We start from the raw sequence: 10,988 nt of genomic DNA, 5'->3' as shown, positions 1-10,988 counted from the left end.
TAGCAGAAAGCACACTCCCACCCCACAACAGGAGCTCAGCTGAAGGAACCAGGGGCCAAGACCAAGCACCCCTCCCCTTCCTGGTACAAAGGAGAAAAGCAAACACGCTATGGAGAAACAGGTAGGTTTACAAATTCTGTCACAGACCACTCCAAGGGAAGTATAAGAACAAGCTTTTCCAAAGACCCTAGCTTCCCGTGTCCCAGGACTTCCTGGGTGCATCCCCAGGTGGTGAGTCCTGCGGGCTGGCTCTTCCTCACCAGGCGTTGTGGGCCGACTGCTATATTTGTCAATGTCTCCATTACCGAAAAGTGGTTAAAATCAGATTCTTTCAAAATCCCTGAGTTCCGAGCTAAGTCTATACTTCCCAAGGTTTTATCGATGAAAGCAAGTCAGGGTCAATCTATTTTTGTTGTTAAAACGATCGCAGAGCTCACTTTAGAAGCCTAAATATTCACAGTTTAAGGCAAAAAAAAAAAAAAATGATCAGACACATATGGAGTGGGTGTTTTTCAGTCTATATTCACTTTATGTTCTGTGTATTGTTTCAAATATGAGCAGTACGTGGTTTTTAAGATTCTGTTTTAGAGACTGAGGCATTTACACCCCCTCATAATTATGTCCATAAGCAGTTTTTAGGTTCAATAAATAAGAATGTGTAGCCTCGGACCCAATTTAGATGTGATGTAGTCCTTTAATAGTAAATATTTCAGTTCTGCTTAAAGGGCCAATGACAGTGCTCGGAGAAACCCAAACATTAGATGCAAGAGCTTTGTGAGGGCACGGGTCCAAGCACCCGACAGTTTTTTGATGAAAGTATCGGTACGGATGCCTGTCCTAGAAATAAACTGTCACAGTCTCTAGAACGTTAAATACAGTGAAAGAGCCACGGAGGCCCCCCCCCGCCCCCCAAATCCGTTATTGCTGTGGAGGAAAAGGGATATGTCATTGAGGATGGGCCAGAAGATGAGGGAGGGGATTTTGTCAGCTGTGGATGGCTTGCCAGAAATGGAGAGATGGGTGGACTGTGGGATAGTCAAGAAGCAGGAATATGCATCAGAGCCGTTGCAGTAACTCTAGCGTGAAGGCTGCAAGTTCTGATGGGCAGAGCTGTCCGTTCAGATACTATTCATCAAGTGCCTCCTAGGTACCGACCACATTTGGGTAAGAAAAGAACCAACTGCTTGAATTTTCTATGCACCTGCCTCCCGTGTAACTCTTCAGCGGTGAGATAGCTTCTGTGTGTTTTCTATCACAGTGGATTCCATAAAACACCTTTTTTTTGAGAACGTGCCTCTTTTTGTTTTCAGTTTTGTGTTTAGCAAATGCCGCCTGGAGCAGTGAATAAACTAGACTGGTATGTGGGGGTCATGGTCACGTTAAAAAAAGCAGGAGTGCCGTGAGGGGACTGTGCCTTTAAATCTGGGCTGCTCGGATCCGAAGGAACCACGCCTGCCAGCATGTTCCAGAAGTTCCACACAGCAGAAGTTTCCACCCCCTGTTCCATCACCCACATAGATGAACTCAGGAATATCATCTCTGGGTGTATCTCTCTGGGTATGTGTTTCCTCATCTGTAATGAGGGGCGTGCTAGTCTGTATGGTAACCAAAGTTGTTCTTACTTCTAAGGGGCTTTGATCAATGTCTTTTGTTCTACGTCGTGTTACGGATGATGCTGGCTGAAAGATGCTGGGGATCTCTCAGATGCAGAAACGTGGATATGTATCTTGCATCCTGCCTTTTCGTCAATAATTTAATATGAGTATATGCTCACATTAGCACATATCGAAGATAGCCTTGAGTGAGGAGTACAGTCTAAGTTTTTCGGACGGAAGGGACAGGCCAGGCCAGCACAGCAATGGCAGTGTCCCCATCGTCCACATACAGGCTCAGGGGTATCGGACAACCTGCTCAGCAACCACCTCCTTCCCCCTGCTTGATGCCTTTACAGTACTTTCAGCCAGTTAGTCAACTTGTTTCCATGCCAATTCCAAGGCCTAAGTCTTGCCTGATTTTACAATTCTCAAGGGACAGCTTTGGAAAGGAGCCGTATCATGGCACTTACTCATTCAGCAAATATTTATTGAGCACTTAGGTTCCAATCACAGTTAAATGCAGAGAGATGGGAAACTGCTCCTCTCTTGAAGAGCACTCTAACGGGCGTCGGGTGGCCCAGTTGGGCGTCTGACTTCGGTCCAGATCATGATCTCACGGTTCATGGGTTCAAGCCCCGCGTTGGACTCTGTGCTGACAGTTCAGTGCCTGGAGCCTGCTTCGGATTCTGTGTCTCCTCCCCCATTCTCTCCCTCCCCCATTCATTCTCTCTCTCTCTCTCTCTCTCAAAAATAAACATTAAAAAAAATTCAAAGAACAGAGCTAACAAAAAGACTAACAGTCTTAAGAATAATCTTACTGGAAATGCATATAGATTACTAAGATTAAATGCAAGGCTGCCATTTTTCGATAGAATTCCTCTTCTCAGACAATGACCATGGAAGCGTCTTTAACTCCAATGTTACCACTAAGGTGTATCCCAGGGAAGGAAGAGAGATTTCAGAGATTGCTAATGGGATGCCGTCAGCATCCGACCCTGGTAGAGCTGTCACCCCAGGGCTTGGCTTGGGGTCCAAAGGAGACTGCCAAGGCCCCTAGAATGTGGAGAGTCAGGACCCGAACTGCGGTGCTTGGCTTGAGAAATGCCTTTCTCAACAGGAGTCTGAGGTGGCTGAGGACAAGTGGGTTCTTTCCCCTAACACTGAAAAATCCAAATGGAGTCACTTTTTGAAGGTCTATTTGTTAGAGAGTAATTCAATGAAATAGGTTTATACAAAATGGGGTTACTTCAATTACGGCTACAACCAGAAGCAAAACTTGCTACTAAAATATAGCCAGCCACCTTTGCCCTGAGTAGACCTTTAACTCCCTTCCTCACCAGAGAGGATCCTGAATTTACTAGATGTTCTGTGCAGAACTGGGGCTTGGAATGTTGCTGTTCCATAGGCTGGATAATTAACTTACTATTTTTATTTGATGTTTATTTGTCTTCCGCAGTCCTAGACTCTGAGCTGTTTGAAGTAAGCCCTGTATCTTCATTCTTGTCTAACAGAAGCCAGGCATGGTGCTTAGCACAATCATCCTAGGACATAAGTATTTCTTGGGTGAATAAAACAGCTTAGGAATTTTGAAAAGTTCTTCATTCATATTCATATTTGGAATTTTAATAAGTCAGCATGAGTTCCAGATTGGATTTGATGAAACAACGGGACTGATGGTTCACTCTTGAAATTCCTATACATACATTTTTAGCTGTCTCCTTAGTCACCACCCTTCTATTACATTCTGAATGCAAAATGGCACAGCTTCTTTAGGGGAAGACAGTTGGACAATTTCCTACCAAACTACACATACTCTTACCATAGGATCCAGCAATCATGCTCTTCGGTATTTACCCAAAAGGAAGTGAAAACTTACGTCCACACAAAAACCTGCACACAAATGTTAATAGCAGTTTTATTCACGACTGCCAAAACATGAAAGCAACCAACATATCGCTCAGTAGGGCAAGGGATAAACTGCGGTTACATCCAGACCATGGAGTATTATTCGGCGCTAAAAAGAAACGAGCGAAAAAACATGGAGGAAACTTAAATGCGTATTACTACGTGAAAGAAGCCAGTCTGAGAAGGGTAGATAGGGCATGATCCTAACTAGAAGTCATTCTGGAAAAGGCAAAATACAGGGATAGTGAACCAGATCGGTGGGCGCTAGAGTTGGGGGAAGGGGAATAGGGAGCCATGGAGTATCATGAAGGCAGTGAAAATACTCTGCATGCTACCATAATGACGTAAACATGTCATTATACGTTTGTCCAAACCCATAAAATGTACAACGGCAGGAGTAAGCCACAAACTATGGACTTTGGGAGATGATGATGTGTCCACGCGGGTTTACTGGTTGTAACAATGTCCCCACGCTGGTGCAAGATGCTGACAGTGACAGAAGCTTGTACACGTGTGCGGACAGGACGATACGGGAGATTTTTAGACTGTCTGCTCAATTTTCCTGTGAACCCAAAACTGCTCTAAAAATTTAAGTGTATTAAAAACAAAACAAAGTGGGGCGCCTGGGTGGCTCAGTTAAGCGTCCGACTTCGGCTCAGGCCATGATCTCACGGTTCGTGGGTTCAAGCCCCGCATCAGGCTCCGTGTTGACAGCTCAGAGCCTGGAGCCCGCTTTAGATTCTGTGTCTCCCTCTCTCTCTGTCCCTCCCCCACTTGTGCTCTCTCTCTCTCAAAAATAAATAAAATTTAAAAAATAAAAATAAAACAAAACAAAACAAAAATACGTTGCCAGAATCACCAGTGTATTAAAAAAAAAAAACAATAGTAAAGCAACCTCCATTTGTTTGTAGCATTTCCTATGATAAAAGAAAGCACAGAAAAATAACTGTGATCAAAGCAGCCTCAATTAAAACGATCACTTTGTCTCTGTGGACACACACTCCAGGTTAACTTGGTATGTTATAATGTACGTGTGGAATTGAAATCTTTATTTGGACGATGAATGCACGGCTTTTGCATTCCTTTTGACAAAGCACATAAAACCCCAAGGAGCAGGCTGTGTGTTTCCAGTATGGTTTGCAATACACCAAGATTTCAGATAGTGGATGCTTTCGGTGACATAAGCCCACAGTGCAACTGTGGAAAGCAAGCTTATATTGCTCTAAAACATAAATTTAAAAATCAATGCACAGCAAACACATTATACACGCAACGCCATGGTTTTTAATCTGTGGCCTCTCACAAATATTTTACCTTTAAATTTCTTAGAGCTGTTTTGTTTAAAGAACATAACTTAAAGGGCGGCAGTAAAACATTACACATTCTGTTTCAAAAAGAGTCTAAAAATTCCTTGTGCAGTAAAAGAGGTCTTGGATTAAAACGTCCTATTCTGCTGTCTCCCCAGACCACGTATTTGAGACTTATCAGTCGCAAGAATAACAAAAGCAAAATGTCCCAAACAGGTCACCAGGGGGGCATTTACTGAAAGGATATGGATATTCAGTGTTTATAGGTTCCTCCTGGTTTCTGATGCCAAAGCATTAATCTCTTTTATTATACGGTTTTACCACCTTTGGATAACATAATTTATGCACAAGTTTGGTTTTAATGCATTTTGATATACAGAGAAATGTTCATTTTTGTTAATTTTATGTCACTGATTTTATCGAATCATGTACTCATCGTAGCATCTGATTAACACCATGTGTCCGATCCAGTTAAGCACTCAAAAAGTTGACTGCAGAGCTAATACTCATCGATATGAGTAACAATGAGTGCAGGACAGACAGGATTCCTGATGGGATCCTTCCTAGTGTCTTTGATCTAGCATTTGATTTTTAAAGCCACTGGCATATGATTTGGTACTACAATACACTTCGCCGACGTACAGCCCACTGACTCTCCCCTGGCATTGGTCTTAATTTCATTACCACGATTCCTCAAGAAATTTTCATAGGGAAAATACGCAGTAATTCAGACTGAAAAGGAGAGAGAGCCGACTGGGCGGAAGAATCTGAAGGCATTCCTCCCCACCTGCCGAGATGGGTCATTGTGACAAGATCACCCAACTCTCAGAGAATCGGTAGCTCCAGAGGATAAGACAGACTCCACAGGGAGTTACTTCCATTGTCTTTGGGTCTAGGAGGATGACGAATGAAACAATACTTAAGAAATGGCACTGGGCATGGTAACCAACTTTGTTTTTCAAGTTCGTAAATTATTTAAATTTACGTGGTTTTTTTTTGTTTGTTTGTCCTTTCGATTGGCGCCGCTCAGTTCGGTGCTAAATGTATACTCTCTGATGTCAGGGGATACAGAGGCAAAGAAAGAATGAGCCTTCCCAGGGTTACCCTTAGTAACACGCACTCTTGCTGGCTACAGTCATCGCGTATTTGCTTGGATTTGGAGTTCTATAGACGCAGATAGCACACGTGTATTCCAGTAATTAGAGCAAGTTATGCCCCCCGGAAATTACTTTGCACTAGTCGTAGTTCAGATACAATCTATGCTGCGTGATTCAACAACTCTTCTTTGCCATGAAGTCTCTAGAACGGAGCTAAGGATGCAGGTGGAGTCCTTCGGAGGCTGCACGCAACAGTTTGGAAAAATTCGGGTGAACACCTCTTTGAAGGGGTCAAGATATATACAAGGACTTTTTGGTATTTATTAGCTTAAGGGTATACGGGTAATTGGTGGAGTCCACATCCGTGGTGTTTTCTTGGATAGTATAAAATCTCTTTGTCAAGTGCTCATAGAGAGTTCAGTGAAAAGGAATGCCCTTTGGAGTATAGCAAAGTAAAACTTAAACTACCTCTCTTCTTTTTCGCTTTTATTCTTTTTCGCTTTTATTATAAGCTCCAAGAGTAATCGGAGGGAGGAGGTATCTAATTCATTTTAGAACTGGCACTGATAGGGGCGCCTGGGTGGCTCAGGTCACGAGCTCACAGTTTATGGGCTCAAACCACCACCCGCCACCCACCCCCCCAACCGACCCCCTGTGCTGATGGTGTGGCGCCTGCTTGGGATTTGCTCTCTCCCTCTCAAAAATAAGTAAACGTTAAAAAAAAGAATCAGCACTGATAATTTAGTGATGACAGACTACTTCCGGACGTGATACCAAACTTTCCTTTGACTTAAAAATCAACTTCACTGCTAAACAGCCCCCTAAACCTATGCTTGAACAGTTCAGGGTGGGGCATTTGTGGGTTTGATTTCTGAGTCTGTTTTTGTTCCCACATTCCGGTTTGGATCTCAGATTCTTAGGTAGGCGTTTTCACACGCCCCCCACCCGCCAACTTCAAGTTTTCAGTTTCCCCACCATCCAGAACTCTTAAAAGTTTAAGCTTTGAACAATTTTTGAGTGCCTTTTTACCTCACCGAGAAAACAATGGGCAAAAGCATCATTTATTAATAGAAGTCATTTAATTAGAATGTATTCAAGGCAACTTTCTGCTTGCACGACTAATCTGTTTTAATTCTATAGACAAAAATTTTAAATACTGTGGTAAGAGCAGCTGTCAAAATCCAGGTTTCAAGCACAGCCATGTTACTTCATTCATTCCCAACCTTGAGAGAAGTTCTAAGCAAGTGAGTGATCCTGAAATTTTTAGTATCAACTCCAAAAGTTCTGCAGGAAAACACTTGTGGATTCATCTGCAAATATCTTCTTCTCTTAGTATTTTGATCTTAACCATTCTTTCCCACAATTCTCCTTAGTATCCAGTTAAGTAACCAGAGTATAAGTAATATCATAACAGGAGCATACATTAAGAAAACACAATAGTGACTTCTCATCCTAATTTTGAGATGTTCTTTGCAACGGTTGCATAGCACATACATACAAATAAGCATTTTTGTGATGGTTTGTACTCTATATACTTCACAAAGTGGCATTTAACTGGAATAATTGAATTTTTATATACACTCTCTGGAAAAATGTGATCATACGAGCACTAATATTTTCTTTCAGACGTGGGATATTTTTAACACAATTTTTAAATGTCCCATTAGTTCAACTGCCTTCTAACAAGAACACAGAGTTACTATAAAGAGGTAGCTGATAATTACAAGAATTTACATTAGGAAGGAAAGCCTAATGTCATCTACTCCCTTCACTCACTTAATAGAAATTCCTTCCCTAATTAAATATTAATATAACATGTATGAATTATGAGACTAGTAATTTCTTATTCACTTAGAAACCTACTCATCTGACTGTTCCAGGAAGGAAACCATTAAAACTTGCTCTACAAATTACACCTTTTGAGAAGCTAGTCTGATGGAAGGCAGAATTACTATTCTGGATCGAGAGAGGCAAGCACAGATACTCACAGGAACCAGAGAGTTGAGGGAAAAAATTAAAGCAAGACAGGATCAAGCAAACCCAGTTAGGTGTGCCACCAAACTGGGGAGAGTTTGGTTTAAGGGGAGTAACAAAATTATTCAGCTTCAGCTTGATGGCTACGATGTGAAAATGCAGGCTTCAGCATTCTGGAGATTTCGATTTTTGAAGCGCAGATCTTGTGAAAAGATTTTTTTTTTTTGTTTAAATCTGACCTTTAGACTTTAAATGCTGGAAGGCAATTAAAACAGTAGCAACGACACTGTCCAGGCCGGATCAGACGCGGTCTGTGGGCGCGGGCACGGATCTTGTGCTCCGTATCTTACCTCTGCCGGCTACTTTTCTAAGTGTGGGGAAAACGTACTGCCCAAGAAGACTAAGGTTCTAGTGATCAGAAAGGAGGGAAAGGAATCTGGAGAGCCTATGGGTAATTAAGAACTGGGAAACTGCACGTCAGGATGGAATCTCAAAGGTTCCAAACTACTGGAAGCCAATTTTCAATTTTCTTTTTTTTTTAACCAATTCTGCTCTGTTCAAGAAACTGATGGACACTAGTCCTTTTCGTGTAGCTGACAAGACCAAGATTTGGTGAGCATTCCTTTATTCTTCACGTCTAAAAACTACAAATTGTGCCTGTGTTTCTCAGTTAGAAATGAGAACTATTCCAGATGCACACCCAACTGAGGAATACTGAGGAGTCTGCTCATTGATTTCCTTTTCTTAATCACTGAAATCAAGGCAAGTATGGCCACCAGGTAAGTGGCAGGGCTCCAGGTCAGATTCCTTTTTTTTTTTTTTTTTCAAATAGTGGTAAAAGCAACAACAATTACAAATGAAAATGTGCATTCTCTGTCGTGATGTTTACGTGTTGGAAGGGGCGTGAACAGCATTTTCAGCTGCGGTTGGTTTGAGGATGAAGCACACGCACTTTTTCCAGTCGGTTTATTGCACTTCGTGTACAGTCATACGTGGTTCTCCATTCACATGGGATTTGAGAAGCCTATTCAGACTTTCTCTCTGTAGACAACTTCCACAAGCAAACTTCTAAATGTCTTACACACACCACTACAGTATAAACCATAAAAGATGTATTTGGTAATCAAAACTTCTCAGGAATAGCAGTTTAAAAATATATGTAAGTTTTTTTTTTGTTGCTGTTTTACTCTGGGAGCTGAGATTTCCCTACGAGGTGATGTCCTTTGCCAAGAAGGGACAGCAAAATCATAAGCGATGCGAAATCAACGTTGTGTTGCTATTTGCTGCACCTGCCACCCACCCACCTCTAATAGGAGTTAATTCTTCCTTCTCTCCCGCCCCTGGCAATTAGTGCTGCAGAAATACAGAAAGGAGAATACTAAGCTTAGGTGAACCAGTTTGATTCAGCATTGAGGACCAGGTATGCATATGATTTTAAGTCTCTTTGTTAACAAAGCCACTTGAATTTTTTATGAAAGAAACCACACACAAAATCACATGTGTGTACCACAGGAATATTTCTAAAAGTATCTGCCTATAAAATGAAACAATTTTTGTTTTAAATAAAGGTGTTCAGGGATTTGTGACAATGTTAAAAAAACGACCTTGGGTACTTCTTAGAAAGCCTGTGACTCGAAGAGTTTTGAGAGTAATTTTTGCTATTTAATAAAAGATTCTAACTGGGCAATACATTTCATTCTACTAAAAATCACTTGCTACAAATGCTGTAATAGCTCATTGTTACCAAGGAGTATAGACAGACATTTTATCCCAAACAAGCAAACGAACACCAAACACCTGGAGAAACCCTGAACTGTCGTAGGTGATACACAAGGATTAGACTTCACTGGGAAAGAAAAGATTCTTGATTTGGCTGTGAGCAATTTCATTTAAACCTACGGTCTGCTTTCGGTGCACCAGAAAACGTACAGCGCCCGTATGTAAGTATGCACGTGTGTATGTTTAGAAAACCTTAACTACCTATTTGGCGTATCAACATACACGTCTTGCCTTTGTGGACAGCGTGATTCAACGGCTCTTCCGGGAGGGCTCTACTCTGATAAGAGCTACTGCACTAGGTAGGGTGGGTGTATGCATCTCCTCTCGCGCCACGTTCTTCCCGACATTTTGCCCAAGAAAAACACGCTTGACTACTAAGTGCATTAATTGTGCTGACTTCTCAACTGAAAGCTTAACTTCCAGTTGTTTTGTCACATGATAGTGTAAAGGACTCTAGCGTTTTATCGTTCCAAGAATTGGGCAGTTTCGTTTTTAATGCCACTGCAGCTCGTATAAAAAAATGGGCTTTCTACTGTGTTCACCTTTTACAGTTTTTTACAACTTTTCCAACATAAAAGGTGACCGTACAACATACGTATACATGAAGTACCGTTAACGGAAAATGAGATGAGACTGCATTCATAGGCTTCAATGACAGTGAGTTGCAGAGAAATTCATCAATTAAATGACATGGTACCATGATGACTTCTAGATTAGCAGCTTGACAGACATCTTCCAATTTTTACAAAATAACGTGTGAACTGTATGGCAAGAACTTTTACAGATGGTAGCCTATTAAAGCTCTGTCTACCTAATAATAATATACACCCCCCCCCTCCCGCATGCCAAATCAGAGAAACAGCTGTATTTGTTTGATCCAAAGGACTACCTCTAGGATGACTAAATCAGCTAATCTGTGTCATTTATGTATATATACTATGGGAATATATAAATATGGGAATACTTTGACAGTCTGATTGGTTAATAGCATATTGGTATAGTTAGGTCTTTTGTAACACGTAACTCGTTTCAGCCCCAAGTTTTAGAACTTTAAAATAAATAAGATGTAATTTACAAAAATAAGCCATTATTTACAAACATAAAAATTCATCCTGAGAATTTATTATCCAGGAGAACAGTTTCACAGAAGAGGAAATAACCAGTATCTGTGAAATAAAAATGTACCTCAAGAGTTAAAACTAAAGAATTTGTAAGCAGAGGTCAATTTACCTAAGTTGCAGCCAAGAAAAGCATGAAGATATTTAATGAATCTTAAATCGACATGCATGCAAGAAATGATCTTTAGATTTCTCATAAGCCGATGTCATTCT

Source organism: Puma concolor, chromosome B2, assembly GCF_028749965.1.
Source record: "Puma concolor isolate L17-30 chromosome B2, mPumCon1.1.hap2, whole genome shotgun sequence".
Lineage (NCBI taxonomy): Eukaryota > Metazoa > Chordata > Mammalia > Carnivora > Felidae > Puma > Puma concolor.
The sequence above is the reverse complement of the archived record's forward strand: the minus strand, read 5'-3'. Positions refer to the sequence as shown.